Source organism: Pseudorasbora parva, chromosome 20, assembly GCF_024679245.1.
Source record: "Pseudorasbora parva isolate DD20220531a chromosome 20, ASM2467924v1, whole genome shotgun sequence".
Lineage (NCBI taxonomy): Eukaryota > Metazoa > Chordata > Actinopteri > Cypriniformes > Gobionidae > Pseudorasbora > Pseudorasbora parva.
In genome coordinates this window covers 16,090,091-16,104,342 of record NC_090191.1, presented here as the reverse complement: position 1 = coordinate 16,104,342, position 14,252 = coordinate 16,090,091, and the positions used below count along the sequence as shown (strand labels likewise).

General features: G+C 45.5%; 17 non-coding genes across 17 annotated transcripts; 10 read left to right on the top strand and 7 right to left on the bottom strand.

Annotated features, from left to right (window-relative positions):
* Positions 1-83: 83 nt before the first annotated feature.
* Positions 84-157, bottom strand: trnam-cau (transfer RNA methionine (anticodon CAU)). Its single transcript has one exon. It is a non-coding gene; the product is annotated as a tRNA-Met (tRNA).
* A 95-nt stretch (positions 158-252) lies between these two features.
* Positions 253-335, top strand: trnal-cag (transfer RNA leucine (anticodon CAG)). Its single transcript has one exon. It is a non-coding gene; the product is annotated as a tRNA-Leu (tRNA).
* A 951-nt stretch (positions 336-1,286) lies between these two features.
* Positions 1,287-1,365, top strand: trnal-gag (transfer RNA leucine (anticodon GAG)). The gene has a single exon. It is a non-coding gene; the product is annotated as a tRNA-Leu (tRNA).
* A 951-nt stretch (positions 1,366-2,316) lies between these two features.
* trnal-gag (transfer RNA leucine (anticodon GAG)) lies at positions 2,317-2,395 on the top strand. The gene has a single exon. It is a non-coding gene; the product is annotated as a tRNA-Leu (tRNA).
* A 782-nt stretch (positions 2,396-3,177) lies between these two features.
* On the bottom strand, positions 3,178-3,252 carry trnam-cau (transfer RNA methionine (anticodon CAU)). The gene has a single exon. It is a non-coding gene; the product is annotated as a tRNA-Met (tRNA).
* A 95-nt stretch (positions 3,253-3,347) lies between these two features.
* trnal-cag (transfer RNA leucine (anticodon CAG)) lies at positions 3,348-3,430 on the top strand. The gene has a single exon. It is a non-coding gene; the product is annotated as a tRNA-Leu (tRNA).
* Positions 3,431-4,212: 782 nt separating this feature from the next.
* On the bottom strand, positions 4,213-4,286 carry trnam-cau (transfer RNA methionine (anticodon CAU)). The gene has a single exon. It is a non-coding gene; the product is annotated as a tRNA-Met (tRNA).
* Positions 4,287-4,381: 95 nt separating this feature from the next.
* On the top strand, positions 4,382-4,464 carry trnal-cag (transfer RNA leucine (anticodon CAG)). Its single transcript has one exon. It is a non-coding gene; the product is annotated as a tRNA-Leu (tRNA).
* A 951-nt stretch (positions 4,465-5,415) lies between these two features.
* trnal-cag (transfer RNA leucine (anticodon CAG)) lies at positions 5,416-5,498 on the top strand. The gene has a single exon. It is a non-coding gene; the product is annotated as a tRNA-Leu (tRNA).
* Positions 5,499-8,344: 2,846 nt separating this feature from the next.
* On the bottom strand, positions 8,345-8,419 carry trnam-cau (transfer RNA methionine (anticodon CAU)). Its single transcript has one exon. It is a non-coding gene; the product is annotated as a tRNA-Met (tRNA).
* Positions 8,420-8,514: 95 nt separating this feature from the next.
* trnal-cag (transfer RNA leucine (anticodon CAG)) lies at positions 8,515-8,597 on the top strand. The gene has a single exon. It is a non-coding gene; the product is annotated as a tRNA-Leu (tRNA).
* A 782-nt stretch (positions 8,598-9,379) lies between these two features.
* On the bottom strand, positions 9,380-9,453 carry trnam-cau (transfer RNA methionine (anticodon CAU)). Its single transcript has one exon. It is a non-coding gene; the product is annotated as a tRNA-Met (tRNA).
* A 95-nt stretch (positions 9,454-9,548) lies between these two features.
* Positions 9,549-9,631, top strand: trnal-cag (transfer RNA leucine (anticodon CAG)). Its single transcript has one exon. It is a non-coding gene; the product is annotated as a tRNA-Leu (tRNA).
* Positions 9,632-10,582: 951 nt separating this feature from the next.
* On the top strand, positions 10,583-10,665 carry trnal-cag (transfer RNA leucine (anticodon CAG)). The gene has a single exon. It is a non-coding gene; the product is annotated as a tRNA-Leu (tRNA).
* A 951-nt stretch (positions 10,666-11,616) lies between these two features.
* trnal-cag (transfer RNA leucine (anticodon CAG)) lies at positions 11,617-11,699 on the top strand. Its single transcript has one exon. It is a non-coding gene; the product is annotated as a tRNA-Leu (tRNA).
* Positions 11,700-12,465: 766 nt separating this feature from the next.
* trnam-cau (transfer RNA methionine (anticodon CAU)) lies at positions 12,466-12,539 on the bottom strand. Its single transcript has one exon. It is a non-coding gene; the product is annotated as a tRNA-Met (tRNA).
* A 960-nt stretch (positions 12,540-13,499) lies between these two features.
* trnam-cau (transfer RNA methionine (anticodon CAU)) lies at positions 13,500-13,573 on the bottom strand. Its single transcript has one exon. It is a non-coding gene; the product is annotated as a tRNA-Met (tRNA).
* Between the last annotated feature and the right edge of the window lie 679 nt (positions 13,574-14,252).

Sequence of the window (14,252 nt, the reverse complement as noted above, 5' to 3'; positions counted from 1 at the left end):
GAAGGAATGGACAATCACACAAAAGGGTATGAAGAAACCCGCTCTTTTGCCTAAACGCTCTTGTGTGCCAAAAAGCACCACTCTGCCCCGTGTGAGGCTCGAACTCACGACCTTCAGATTATGAGACTGACGCGCTGCCTAACTGCGCCAACAAGGCATGTGCTGTGGCCAGTGTGAGTGGTGGAGCACTAGCTTCTGGATCATCTGCCATTCGGTGCAGCTCCAAACACGCTGCTCACCGTGCGCTTTTATGTCAGGATGGCCGAGCGGTCTAAGGCGCTGCGTTCAGGTCGCAGTCTCCCCTGGAGGCGTGGGTTCGAATCCCACTTCTGACAGACCTAACCTTTGGTTGCGGGCTCCAGGTAGAGTCTTTAACCCTCTGGCAAGTTGACCCAGTAACACACTAATATTGACGAAGCACTGCATTTCAGTTCATGTCAAAGCCAATGGAACACTACGGTACCTCTGACCACCGGCATCGTATGAACTTTAAAGTAACACTTTTGTGCCATGTATGGGATTCTGTGGAATTTCCATGCAGTTTCCAGGGAATGTCATGTCCTGACATTTCATGAAATTGGACATGTTTTATAGAATAGCATTCAATGGAATACCATGTTGTGATGTTTACCGGAATGAGAACTTGTTTATGAAAGGGTATTCATGTTTTGTTTGGGGTTTCTTTGGAGGGATGCAATGGGATTCTTGGAGTTTGACTGTGATGTCATGGACTGAAATTTTGGGGGTGCAGTAGAATTTCATGGCAAGGAATTCCTGGAAATCTCTTGGAATGACATGTCATGGGTTTATGGGCTGTGGGATGAAATGTCATGGAATGAGATTCATGGCATGTCAAGCGAAACATTACATCACTACTGACAAGAAACGTCATGAGAATGAAAGAATTATGTTCAGACTGAACAAAACATTGTAGTGACACTGCCCCATTTTAGGTGAATATGAGAGGAATACTATTACTGCATTTATTCAACATCTGCCCTACAAAATGACTGGATTTCAATCGCATTGCTCATGAAGGAATGGACAATCACACAAAAGGGTATGAAGAAACCCGCTCTTTTGCCTAAACGCTCTTGTGTGCCAAAAAGCACCACTCTGCCCCGTGTGAGGCTCGAACTCACGACATTCAGATTATGAGACTGCCGCGCTGCCTAACTGCGCCAACGAGGCATGTGCTGTGGCCAGTGTGAGTGGTGAAGCACTAGCTTCTGGATCATCTGCCATTCGGTGCAGCTCCAAACACGCTGCTCACCGTGAGCTGTCATGTCAGGATGGCCGAGCTAAGGCGCTGCGTTGAGGTCGCAGTCTCCCCTGGAGGCGTGGGTTCGAATCCCACTTCTGACAGACCTAACCTTTGGTTGCGGGCTCCAGGTAGAGTCTTTAACCCTCTGGCAAGTTGACCCAGTAACACACTAATATTGACGAAGCACTGCATTTCAGTTCATGTCAAAGCCAATGGAACACTACGGTACCTCTGACCACCGGCATCGTATGAACTTTAAAGTAACACTTTTGTGCCATGTATGGGATTCTGTGGAATTTCCATGCAGTTTCCAGGGAATGTCATGTCCTGACATTTCATGAAATTGGACATGTTTTATAGAATAGCATTCAATGGAATACCATGTTGTGATGTTTACCGGAATGAGAACTTGTTTATGAAAGGGTATTCATGTTTTGTTTGGGGTTTCTTTGGAGGGATGCAATGGGATTCTTGGAGTTTGACTGTGATGTCATGGACTGAAATTTTGGGGGTGCAGTAGAATTTCATGGCAAGGAATTCCTGGAAATCTCTTGGAATGACATGTCATGGGTTTATGGGCTGTGGGATGAAATGTCATGGAATGAGATTCATGGCATGTCAAGCGAAACATTACATCACTACTGACAAGAAACGTCATGAGAATGAAAGAATTATGTTCAGACTGAACAAAACATTGTAGTGACACTGCCCCATTTTAGGTGAATATGAGAGGAATACTATTACTGCATTTATTCAACATCTGCCCTACAAAATGACTGGATTTCAATCGCATTGCTCATGAAGGAATGGACAATCACACAAAAGGGTATGAAGAAACCCGCTCTTTTGCCTAAACGCTCTTGTGTGCCAAAAAGCACCACTCTGCCCCGTGTGAGGCTCGAACTCACGACATTCAGATTATGAGACTGCCGCGCTGCCTAACTGCGCCAACGAGGCATGTGCTGTGGCCAGTGTGAGTGGTGAAGCACTAGCTTCTGGATCATCTGCCATTCGGTGCAGCTCCAAACACGCTGCTCACCGTGAGCTGTCATGTCAGGATGGCCGAGCTAAGGCGCTGCGTTGAGGTCGCAGTCTCCCCTGGAGGCGTGGGTTCGAATCCCACTTCTGACAGACCTAACCTTTGGTTGCGGGCTCCAGGTAGAGTCTTTAACCCTCTGGCAAGTTGACCCAGTAACACACTAATATTGACGAAGCACTGCATTTCAGTTCATGTCAAAGCCAATGGAACACTACGGTACCTCTGACCACCGGCATCGTATGAACTTTAAAGTAACACTTTTGTGCCATGTATGGGATTCTGTGGAATTTCCATGCAGTTTCCAGGGAATGTCATGTCCTGACATTTCATGAAATTGGACATGTTTTATAGAATAGCATTCAATGGAATACCATGTTGTGATGTTTACCGGAATGAGAACTTGTTTATGAAAGGGTATTCATGTTTTGTTTGGGGTTTCTTTGGAGGGATGCAATGGGATTCTTGGAGTTTGACTGTGATGTCATGGACTGAAATTTTGGGGGTGCAGTAGAATCTCATGGCAAGGAATTCCTGGAAATCTCTTGGAATGACATGTCATGGGTTTATGGGCTGTGGGATGAAATGTCATGGAATGAGATTCATGGCATGTCAAGCGAAACATTACATCACTACTGACAAGAAACGTCATGAGAATGAAAGAATTATGTTCAGACTGAACAAAACATTGTAGTGACAGTGCCCCATTTTAGGTGAATATGAGAGGAATACTATTACTGCATTTATTCAACATCTGCCCTACAAAATGACTGGATTTCAATCGCATTGCTCATGAAGGAATGGACAATCACACAAAAGGGTATGAAGAAACCCGCTCTTTTGCCTAAACTCTCTTGTGTGCCAAAAAGCACCACTCTGCCCCGTGTGAGGCTCGAACTCACGACCTTCAGATTATGAGACTGACGCGCTGCCATAACTGCGCCAACAAGGCATGTGCTGTGGCCAGTGTGAGTGGTGGAGCACTAGCTTCTGGATCATCTGCCATTCGGTGCAGCTCCAAACACGCTGCTCACCGTGAGCTGTCATGTCAGGATGGCCGAGCGGTCTAAGGCGCTGCGTTCAGGTCGCAGTCTCCCCTGGAGGCGTGGGTTCGAATCCCACTTCTGACAGACCTAACCTTTGGTTGCGGGCTCCAGGTAGAGTCTTTAACCCTCTGGCAAGTTGACCCAGTAACACACTAATATTGACGAAGCACTGCATTTCAGTTCATGTCAAAGCCAATGGAACACTACGGTATCTCTGACCACCGGCATCGTATGAACTTTAAAGTAACACTTTTGTGCCATGTATGGGATTCTGTGGAATTTCCATGCAGTTTCCAGGGAATGTCATGTCCTGACATTTCATGAAATTGGACATGTTTTATAGAATAGCATTCAATGGAATACCATGTTGTGATGTTTACCGGAATGAGAACTTGTTTATGAAAGGGTATTCATGTTTTGTTTGGGGTTTCTTTGGAGGGATGCAATGGGATTCTTGGAGTTTGACTGTGATGTCATGGACTGAAATTTTGGGGGTGCAGTAGAATTTCATGGCAAGGAATTCCTGGAAATCTCTTGGAATGACATGTCATGGGTTTATGGGCTGTGGGATGGAATGTCATGGAATGAGATTCATGGCATGTCAAGCGAAACATTACATCACTACTGACAAGAAACGTCATGAGAATGAAAGAATTATGTTCAGACTGAACAAAACATTGTAGAGACACTGCCCCATTTTAGGTGAATATGAGAGGAATACTATTACTGCATTTATTCAACATCTGCCCTACAAAATGACTGGATTTCAATCGCATTGCTCATGAAGGAATGGACAATCACACAAAAGGGTATGAAGAAACCCGCTCTTTTGCCTAAACGCTCTTGTGTGCCAAAAAGCACCACTCTGCCCCGTGTGAGGCTCGAACTCACGACCTTCAGATTATGAGACTGACGCGCTGCCTAACTGCGCCAACGAGGCATGTGCTGTGGTCAGTGTGAGTGGTGGAGCACTAGCTTCTGGATCATCTGCCATTCGGTGCAGCTCCAAACACGCTGCTCACCGTACGCTTTCATGTCAGGATGGCCGAGCGGTCTAAGGCGCTGCGTTCAGGTCGCTGTCTCCCCTGGAGGCGTGGGTTCGAATCCCACTTCTGACAAACCTAACCTTTGGTTGCGGGCTCCAGGTAGACTCTTTAACCCTCTGGCAAGTTGACCCAGTAACACGCTAATATTGACGAAGCACTGCAATTCAGTTCATGTCAGAGCCAATGGAACACTACGGTACCTCTGACCACCGGCATCGCATGAACTTTAAAGTAACACTTTTGTGCCATGTATGGGATTCTGTGGAATTTTCATGCAGTTTCCAGGGAATGTCATGTCCTGACATTTCATGAAATTGGACATGTTTTATAGAATAGCATTCAATGGAATAACATGTTGTGATGTTTACCGGAATGAGAACTTGTTTATGAAAGGGTATTCATGTTTTGTTTGGGGTTTCTTTGGAGGGATGCAATGGGATTCTTGGAGTTTGACTGTGATGTCATGGACTGAAATTTTGGGGGTGCAGTAGAATTTCATGGCAAGGAATTCCTGGAAATCTCTTGGAATGACATGTCATGGGTTTATGGGCTGTGGGATGGAATGTCATGGAATGAGATTCATGGCATGTCAAGCGAAACATTACATCACTACTGACAAGAAACGTCATGAGAATGAAAGAATTATGTTCAGACTGAACAAAACATTGTAGTGACACTGCCCCAGTTTAGGTTAATATGAGAGGAATACTATTTCTGCATTTATTCAACATCTGCCCTACAAAATGACTGGATTTCAATCGCATTGCTCATGAAGGAATGGACAATCACACAAAAGGGTATGAAGAAACCCGCTCTTTTGCCTAAACGCTCTTGTGTGCCAAAAAGCACCACTCTGCCCTGTGTGAGGCTCAAACTCACGACCTTCAAATTATGAGACTGACGCGCTGCCTAACTGCGCCAACGAGGCATGTGCTGTGGCCAGTGTGAGTGGTGGAGCACTAGCTTCTGGATCATCTGCCATTCGGTGCAGCTCCAAACAAGCTGCTCATCGTGAGCTGTCATGTCAGGATGGCCGAGCGGTCTAAGGCGCTGCGTTCAGGTCGCAGTCTCCCCTGGAGGCGTGGGTTCGAATCCCACTTCTGACAGATCTAACCTTTGGTTGCGGGCTCCAGGTAGAGTCTTTAACCCTCTGGCAAGTTGACCCAGTAACACACTAATATTGACGAAGCACTGCATTTCAGTTCATGTCAGAGCCAATGGAACACTACGGTACCTCTGACCACCGGCATCGTATGAACTTTAAAGTAACACTTTTGTGCCATGTATGGGATTCTGTGGAATTTTCATGCAGTTTCCAGGGAATGTCATGTCCTGACATTTCATGAAATTGGACATGTTTTATAGAATAGCATTCAATGGAATACCATGTTGTGATGTTTACCGGAACGAGAACTTGTTTATGAAAGGGTATTCATGTTTTGTTTGGGGTTTCTTTGGAGGGATGCAATGGGATTCTTGGAGTTTGACTGTGATGTCATGGACTGAAATTTTGGGGGTGCAGTAGAATTTCATGGCAAGGAATTCCTGGAAATCTCTTGGAATGACATGTCATGGGTTTATGGGCTGTGGGATGGAATGTCATGGAATGAGATTCATGGCATGTCAAGCGAAACATTACATCAGTACTGACAAGAAACGTCATGAGAATGAAAGAATTATGTTCAGACTGAACAAAACATTGTAGTGACACTGCCCCATTTTAGGTGAATATGAGAGGAATACTATTACTGCATTTATTCAACATCTGCCCTACAAAATGACTGGATTTCAATCGCATTGCTCATGAAGGAATGGACAATCACACAAAAGGGTATGAAGAAACCCGCTCTTTTGCCTAAACTCTCTTGTGTGCCAAAAAGCACCACTCTGCCCCGTGTGAGGCTCGAACTCACGACCTTCAGATTATGAGACTGCCGCGCTGCCTAACTGCGCCAACGAGGCATGTGCTGTGGCCAGTGTGAGTGGTGAAGCACTAGCTTCTGGATCATCTGCCATTCGGTGCAGCTCCAAACACGCTGCTCACCGTGAGCTGTCATGTCAGGATGGCCGAGCTAAGGCGCTGCGTTCAGGTCGCAGTCTCCCCTGGAGGCGTGGGTTCGAATCCCACTTCTGACAGACCTAACCTTTGGTTGCGGGCTCCAGGTAGAGTCTTTAACCCTCTGGCAAGTTGACCCAGTAACACACTAATATTGATGAAGCACTGCATTTCAGTTCATGTCAGATCCAATGGAACACTACGGTACCTCTGACCACCGGCATCGTATGAACTTTAAAGTAACACTTTTGTGCCATGTATGGGATTCTGTGGAATTTCCATGCAGTTTCCAGGGAATGTCATGTCCTGACATTTTATGAAATTGGACATGTTTTATAGAATAGCATTCAATGGAATACCATGTTGCAATGTTTACCGGAATGAGAACTTGTTTATGAAAGGGTATTCATGTTTTGTATGGGGTTTCTTTGGAGGGATGCAATGGGATTCTTGGAGTTTGACTGTGATGTCGTGGACTGAAATTTTGGGGGTGCAGTAGAATTTCATTGCAAGGAATTCCTGGAAATCTCTTGGAATGACATGTCATGGGTTTATGGGCTGTGGGATGGAATGTCATGGAATGAGAATCATGAAATGTCAAGCGAAACATTACATCACTACTGACAAGAAACATCATGAGAATGAAAGAATTATGTTCAACCTGAACAAAACATTGTAGTGACACTGCCCCATTTTAGGTGAATATGAGAGGAATACTATTACTGCATTTATTCAACATCTGCCCTACAAAATGACTGGAATTCAATCGCATTGCTCATGAAGGAATGGACAATCACACAAAACGGTATGAAGAAACCCGCTCTTTTGCCTAAACGCTCTTGTGTGCTAAAAAGCACAACTCTGCCCCGCGTGAGGCTCGAACTCACGACCTTCAGATAATGAGACTGACGCGCTGCCTAACTGCGCCAACGAGGCATGTGCTGTGGCCAGTGTGAGTGGTGGAGCACTAGCTTCTGGATCATCTGCCATTCGGTGCAGCTCCAAACACGCTGCTCACCGTGCGCTGTCATGTCAGGATGGCCGAGCGGTCTAAGGCGCTGCGTTCAGGTCGCAGTCTCCCCTGAAGGCGTGGGTTAGAATCCCACTTCTGACAGACCTGACCTTTGGTTGCGGGCTCCAGGTAGACTCTTTAACCCTCTGGCAAGTTGACCCAGTAACACGCTAATATTGACGAAGCACTGCAATTCAGTTCATGTCAAAGCCAATGGAACACTACGGTACGTCTGACCACCGGCATCGCATGAACTTTAAAGTAACACTTTTGTGCCATGTATGGGATTCTGTGGAATTTTCATGCAGTGTCCAGGGAATGTCATGTCCTGACATTTCATGAAATTGGACATGTTTTATAGAATAGCATTCAATGGAATACCATGTTGTGATGTTTACCGGAATGAGAACTTGTTTATGAAAGGGTATTCATGTTTTGTTTGGGGTTTCTTTGGAGGGATGCAATGGGATTCTTGGAGTTTGACTGTGATGTCATGGACTGAAATTTTGGGGGTGCAGTAGAATTTCATGGCAAGGAATTCCTGGAAATCTCTTGGAATGACATGTCATGGGTTTATGGGCTGTGGGATGGAATGTCATGGAATGAGATTCATGGCATGTCAAGCGAAACATTACATCACTACTGACAAGAAACGTCATGAGAATGAAAGAATTATGTTCAGACTGAACAAAACATTGTAGTGACACTGCCCCAGTTTAGGTTAATATGAGAGGAATACTATTTCTGCATTTATTCAACATCTGCCCTACAAAATGACTGGATTTCAATCGCATTGCTCATGAAGGAATGGACAATCACACAAAAGGGTATGAAGAAACCCGCTCTTTTGCCTAAACTCTCTTGTGTGCCAAAAAGCACCACTCTGCCCCGTGTGAGGCTCGAACTCACGACCTTCAGATTATGAGACTGACGCGCTGCCATAACTGCGCCAACAAGGCATGTGCTGTGGCCAGTGTGAGTGGTGGAGCACTAGCTTCTGGATCATCTGCCATTCGGTGCAGCTCCAAACACGCTGCTCACCGTGAGCTGTCATGTCAGGATGGCCGAGCGGTCTAAGGCGCTGCGTTCAGGTCGCAGTCTCCCCTGGAGGCGTGGGTTCGAATCCCACTTCTGACAGACCTAACCTTTGGTTGCGGGCTCCAGGTAGAGTCTTTAACCCTCTGGCAAGTTGACCCAGTAACACACTAATATTGACGAAGCACTGCATTTCAGTTCATGTCAAAGCCAATGGAACACTACGGTATCTCTGACCACCGGCATCGTATGAACTTTAAAGTAACACTTTTGTGCCATGTATGGGATTCTGTGGAATTTCCATGCAGTTTCCAGGGAATGTCATGTCCTGACATTTCATGAAATTGGACATGTTTTATAGAATAGCATTCAATGGAATACCATGTTGTGATGTTTACCGGAATGAGAACTTGTTTATGAAAGGGTATTCATGTTTTGTTTGGGGTTTCTTTGGAGGGATGCAATGGGATTCTTGGAGTTTGACTGTGATGTCATGGACTGAAATTTTGGGGGTGCAGTAGAATTTCATGGCAAGGAATTCCTGGAAATCTCTTGGAATGACATGTCATGGGTTTATGGGCTGTGGGATGGAATGTCATGGAATGAGATTCATGGCATGTCAAGCGAAACATTACATCACTACTGACAAGAAACGTCATGAGAATGAAAGAATTATGTTCAGACTGAACAAAACATTGTAGAGACACTGCCCCATTTTAGGTGAATATGAGAGGAATACTATTACTGCATTTATTCAACATCTGCCCTACAAAATGACTGGATTTCAATCGCATTGCTCATGAAGGAATGGACAATCACACAAAAGGGTATGAAGAAACCCGCTCTTTTGCCTAAACGCTCTTGTGTGCCAAAAAGCACCACTCTGCCCCGTGTGAGGCTCGAACTCACGACCTTCAGATTATGAGACTGACGCGCTGCCTAACTGCACCAACGAGGCATGTGCTGTGGTCAGTGTGAGTGGTGGAGCACTAGCTTCTGGATCATCTGCCATTCGGTGCAGCTCCAAACACGCTGCTCACCGTACGCTTTCATGTCAGGATGGCCGAGCGGTCTAAGGCGCTGCGTTCAGGTCGCAGTCTCCCCTGGAGGCGTGGGTTCGAATCCCACTTCTGACAAACCTAACCTTTGGTTGCGGGCTCCAGGTAGACTCTTTAACCCTCTGGCAAGTTGACCCAGTAACACGCTAATATTGACGAAGCACTGCAATTCAGTTCATGTCAGAGCCAATGGAACACTACGGTACCTCTGACCACCGGCATCGCATGAACTTTAAAGTAACACTTTTGTGCCATGTATGGGATTCTGTGGAATTTTCATGCAGTTTCCAGGGAATGTCATGTCCTGACATTTCATGAAATTGGACATGTTTTATAGAATAGCATTCAATGGAATAACATGTTGTGATGTTTACCGGAATGAGAACTTGTTTATGAAAGGGTATTCATGTTTTGTTTGGGGTTTCTTTGGAGGGATGCAATGGGATTCTTGGAGTTTGACTGTGATGTCATGGACTGAAATTTTGGGGGTGCAGTAGAATTTCATGGCAAGGAATTCCTGGAAATCTCTTGGAATGACATGTCATGGGTTTATGGGCTGTGGGATGGAATGTCATGGAATGAGATTCATGGCATGTCAAGCGAAACATTACATCACTACTGACAAGAAACGTCATGAGAATGAAAGAATTATGTTCAGACTGAACAAAACATTGTAGTGACACTGCCCCAGTTTAGGTTAATATGAGAGGAATACTATTTCTGCATTTATTCAACATCTGCCCTACAAAATGACTGGATTTCAATCGCATTGCTCATGAAGGAATGGACAATCACACAAAAGGGTATGAAGAAACCCGCTCTTTTGCCTAAACGCTCTTGTGTGCCAAAAAGCACCACTCTGCCCTGTGTGAGGCTCAAACTCACGACCTTCAGATTATGAGACTGACGCGCTGCCTAACTGCGCCAACGAGGCATGTGCTGTGGCCAGTGTGAGTGGTGGAGCACTAGCTTCTGGATCATCTGCCATTCGGTGCATCTCCAAACACGCTGCTCACAGTACGCTTTCATGTCAGGATGGCCGAGCGGTCTAAGGCGCTGCGTTCAGGTCGCAGTCTCCCCTGGAGGCGTGGGTTCGAATCCCACTTCTGACAAACCTAACCTTTGGTTGCGGGCTCCAGGTAGACTCTTTAACCCTCTGGCAAGTTGACCCAGTAACACGCTAATATTGACGAAGCACTGCAATTCAGTTCATGTCAGAGCCAATGGAACACTACGGTACCTCTGACCACCGGCATCGCATGAACTTTAAAGTAACACTTTTGTGCCATGTATGGGATTCTGTGGAATTTTCATGCAGTTTCCAGGGAATGTCATGTCCTGACATTTCATGAAATTGGACATGTTTTATAGAATAGCATTCAATGGAATAACATGTTGTGATGTTTACCGGAATGAGAACTTGTTTATGAAAGGGTATTCATGTTTTGTTTGGGGTTTCTTTGGAGGGATGCAATGGGATTCTTGGAGTTTGACTGTGATGTCATGGACTGAAATTTTGGGGGTGCAGTAGAATTTCATGGCAAGGAATTCCTGGAAATCTCTTGGAATGACATGTCATGGGTTTATGGGCTGTGGGATGGAATGTCATGGAATGAGATTCATGGCATGTCAAGCGAAACATTACATCACTACTGACAAGAAACGTCATGAGAATGAAAGAATTATGTTCAGACTGAACAAAACATTGTAGTGACACTGCCCCAGTTTAGGTTAATATGAGAGGAATACTATTTCTGCATTTATTCAACATCTGCCCTACAAAATGACTGGATTTCAATCGCATTGCTCATGAAGGAATGGACAATCACACAAAAGGGTATGAAGAAACCCGCTCTTTTGCCTAAACGCTCTTGTGTGCCAAAAAGCACCACTCTGCCCTGTGTGAGGCTCAAACTCACGACCTTCAGATTATGAGACTGACGCGCTGCCTAACTGCGCCAACGAGGCATGTGCTGTGGCCAGTGTGAGTGGTGGAGCACTAGCTTCTGGATCATCTGCCATTCGGTGCAGCTCCAAACACGCTGCTCATCGTGAGCTGTCATGTCAGGATGGCCGAGCGGTCTAAGGCGCTGCGTTCAGGTCGCAGTCTCCCCTGGAGGCGTGGGTTCGAATCCCACTTCTGACAGATCTAACCTTTGGTTGCGGGCTCCAGGTAGAGTCTTTAACCCTCTGGCAAGTTGACCCAGTAACACACTAATATTGATGAAGCACTGCATTTCAGTTCATGTCAGATCCAATGGAACACTACGGAACCTCTGACCACCGGCATCGTATGAACTTTAAAGTAACACTTTTGTGCCATGTATGGGATTCTGTGGAATTTCCATGCAGTTTCCAGGGAATGTCATGTCCTGACATTTTATGAAATTGGACATGTTTTATAGAATAGCATTCAATGGAATACCATGTTGCGATGTTTACCGGAATGAGAACTTGTTTATGAAAGGGTATTCATGTTTTGTTTGGGGTTTCTTTGGAGGGATGCAATGGGATTCTTGGAGTTTGACTGTGATGTCGTGGACGGAAATTTTGGGGGTGCAGTAGAATTTCATTGCAAGGAATTCCTGGAAATCTCTTGGAATGACATGTCATGGATTTATGGGCTGTGGGATGGAATGTCATGGAATGAGAATCATGAAATGTCAAGCGAAACATTACATCACTACTGACAAGAAACATCATGAGAATGAAAGAATTATGTTCAACCTGAACAAAACATTGTAGTGACACTGCCCCATTTTAGGTGAATATGAGAGGAATACTATTACTGCATTTATTCAACATCTGCCCTACAAAATGACTGGAATTCAATCGCATTGCTCATGAAGGAATGGACAATCACACAAAAGGGTATGAAGAAACCCGCTCTTTTGCGCTAAAAAGCACAACCCTGCCCCGTGTGAGGCTCAAACTCACGACCTTCAGATTATGAGACTGACGCGCTGCCTAACTGCGCCAACGAGGCATGTGCTGTGGCCAGTGTGAGTGGTGGAGCACTAGCTTCTGGATCATCTGCCATTCGGTGCAGCTCCAAACACGCTGCTCACCGTGTGCTGTCATGTCAGGATGGCGGAGCGCTCTAAGGCGCTGCGTTCAGGTCGCAGTCTCCCCTGGAGGCGTGGGTTCGAATCCCACTTCTGACAGACCTAACCTTTGGTTGCGGGCTCCAGGTAGACTCTTTAACCCTCTGGCAAGTTGACCCAGTAACACGCTAATATTGACGAAGCACTGCAATTCAGTTCATGTCAGAGCCAATGGAACACTACGGTACCTCTGACCACCGGCATCGCATGAACTTTAAAGTAACACTTTTGTGCCATGTATGGGATTCTGTGGAATTTTCATGCAGTTTCCAGGGAATGTCATGTCCTGACATTTCATGAAATTGGACATGTTTTATAGAATAGCATTCAATGGAATAACATGTTGTGATGTTTACCGGAATGAGAACTTGTTTATGAAAGGGTATTCATGTTTTGTTTGGGGTTTCTTTGGAGGGATGCAATGGGATTCTTGGAGTTTGACTGTGATGTCATGGACTGAAATTTTGGGGGTGCAGTAGAATTTCATGGCAAGGAATTCCTGGAAATCTCTTGGAATGACATGTCATGGGTTTATGGGCTGTGGGATGGAATGTCATGGAATGAGATTCATGGCATGTCAAGCGAAACATTACATCACTACTGCCAAGAAACGTCATGAGAATGAAAGAATTATGTTCAGACTGAACAAAACATTGTAGTGACACTGCCCCAGTTTAGGTGAATATGAGAGGAATACTATTTCTGCATTTATTCAACATCTACCCTACAAAATGACTGGATTTCAATCGCATTGCTCATGAAGGAATGGACAATCACACAAAAGGGTATGAAGAAACCCGCACTTTTGCCTAAACGCTCTTGTGTGCCAAAAAGCACCACTCTGCCCCGTGTGAGGCTCGAACTCACGACCTTCAGATTATGAGACTGACGCGCTGCCTAACTGCGCCAACGAGGCATGTGCTGTGGCCAGTGTGAGTGGTGGAGCACTAGCTTCTGGATCATCTGCCATTCGGTGCAGCTCCAAACACGCTGCTCACCGTGTGCTGTCATGTCAGGATGGCGGAGCGCTCTAAGGCGCTGCGTTCAGGTCGCAGTCTCCCCTGGAGGCGTGGGTTCGAATCCCACTTCTGACAGACCTAACCTTTGGTTGCGGGCTCCAGGTAGACTCTTTAACCCTCTGGCAAGTTGACCCAGTAACACGCTAATATTGACGAAGCACTGCAATTCAGTTCATGTCAGAGCCAATGGAACACTACGGTACCTCTGACCACCGGCATCGCATGAACTTTAAAGTAACACTTTTGTGCCATGTATGGGATTCTGTGGAATTTTCATGCAGTTTCCAGGGAATGTCATGTCCTGACATTTCATGAAATTGGACATGTTTTATAGAATAGCATTCAATGGAATAACATGTTGTGATGTTTACCGGAATGAGAACTTGTTTATGAAAGGGTATTCATGTTTTGTTTGGGGTTTCTTTGGAGGGATGCAATGGGATTCTTGGAGTTTGACTGTGATGTCATGGACTGAAATTTTGGGGGTGCAGTAGAATTTCATGGCAAGGAATTCCTGGAAATCTCTTGGAATGACATGTCATGGGTTTATGGGCTGTGGGATGGAATGTCATGGAA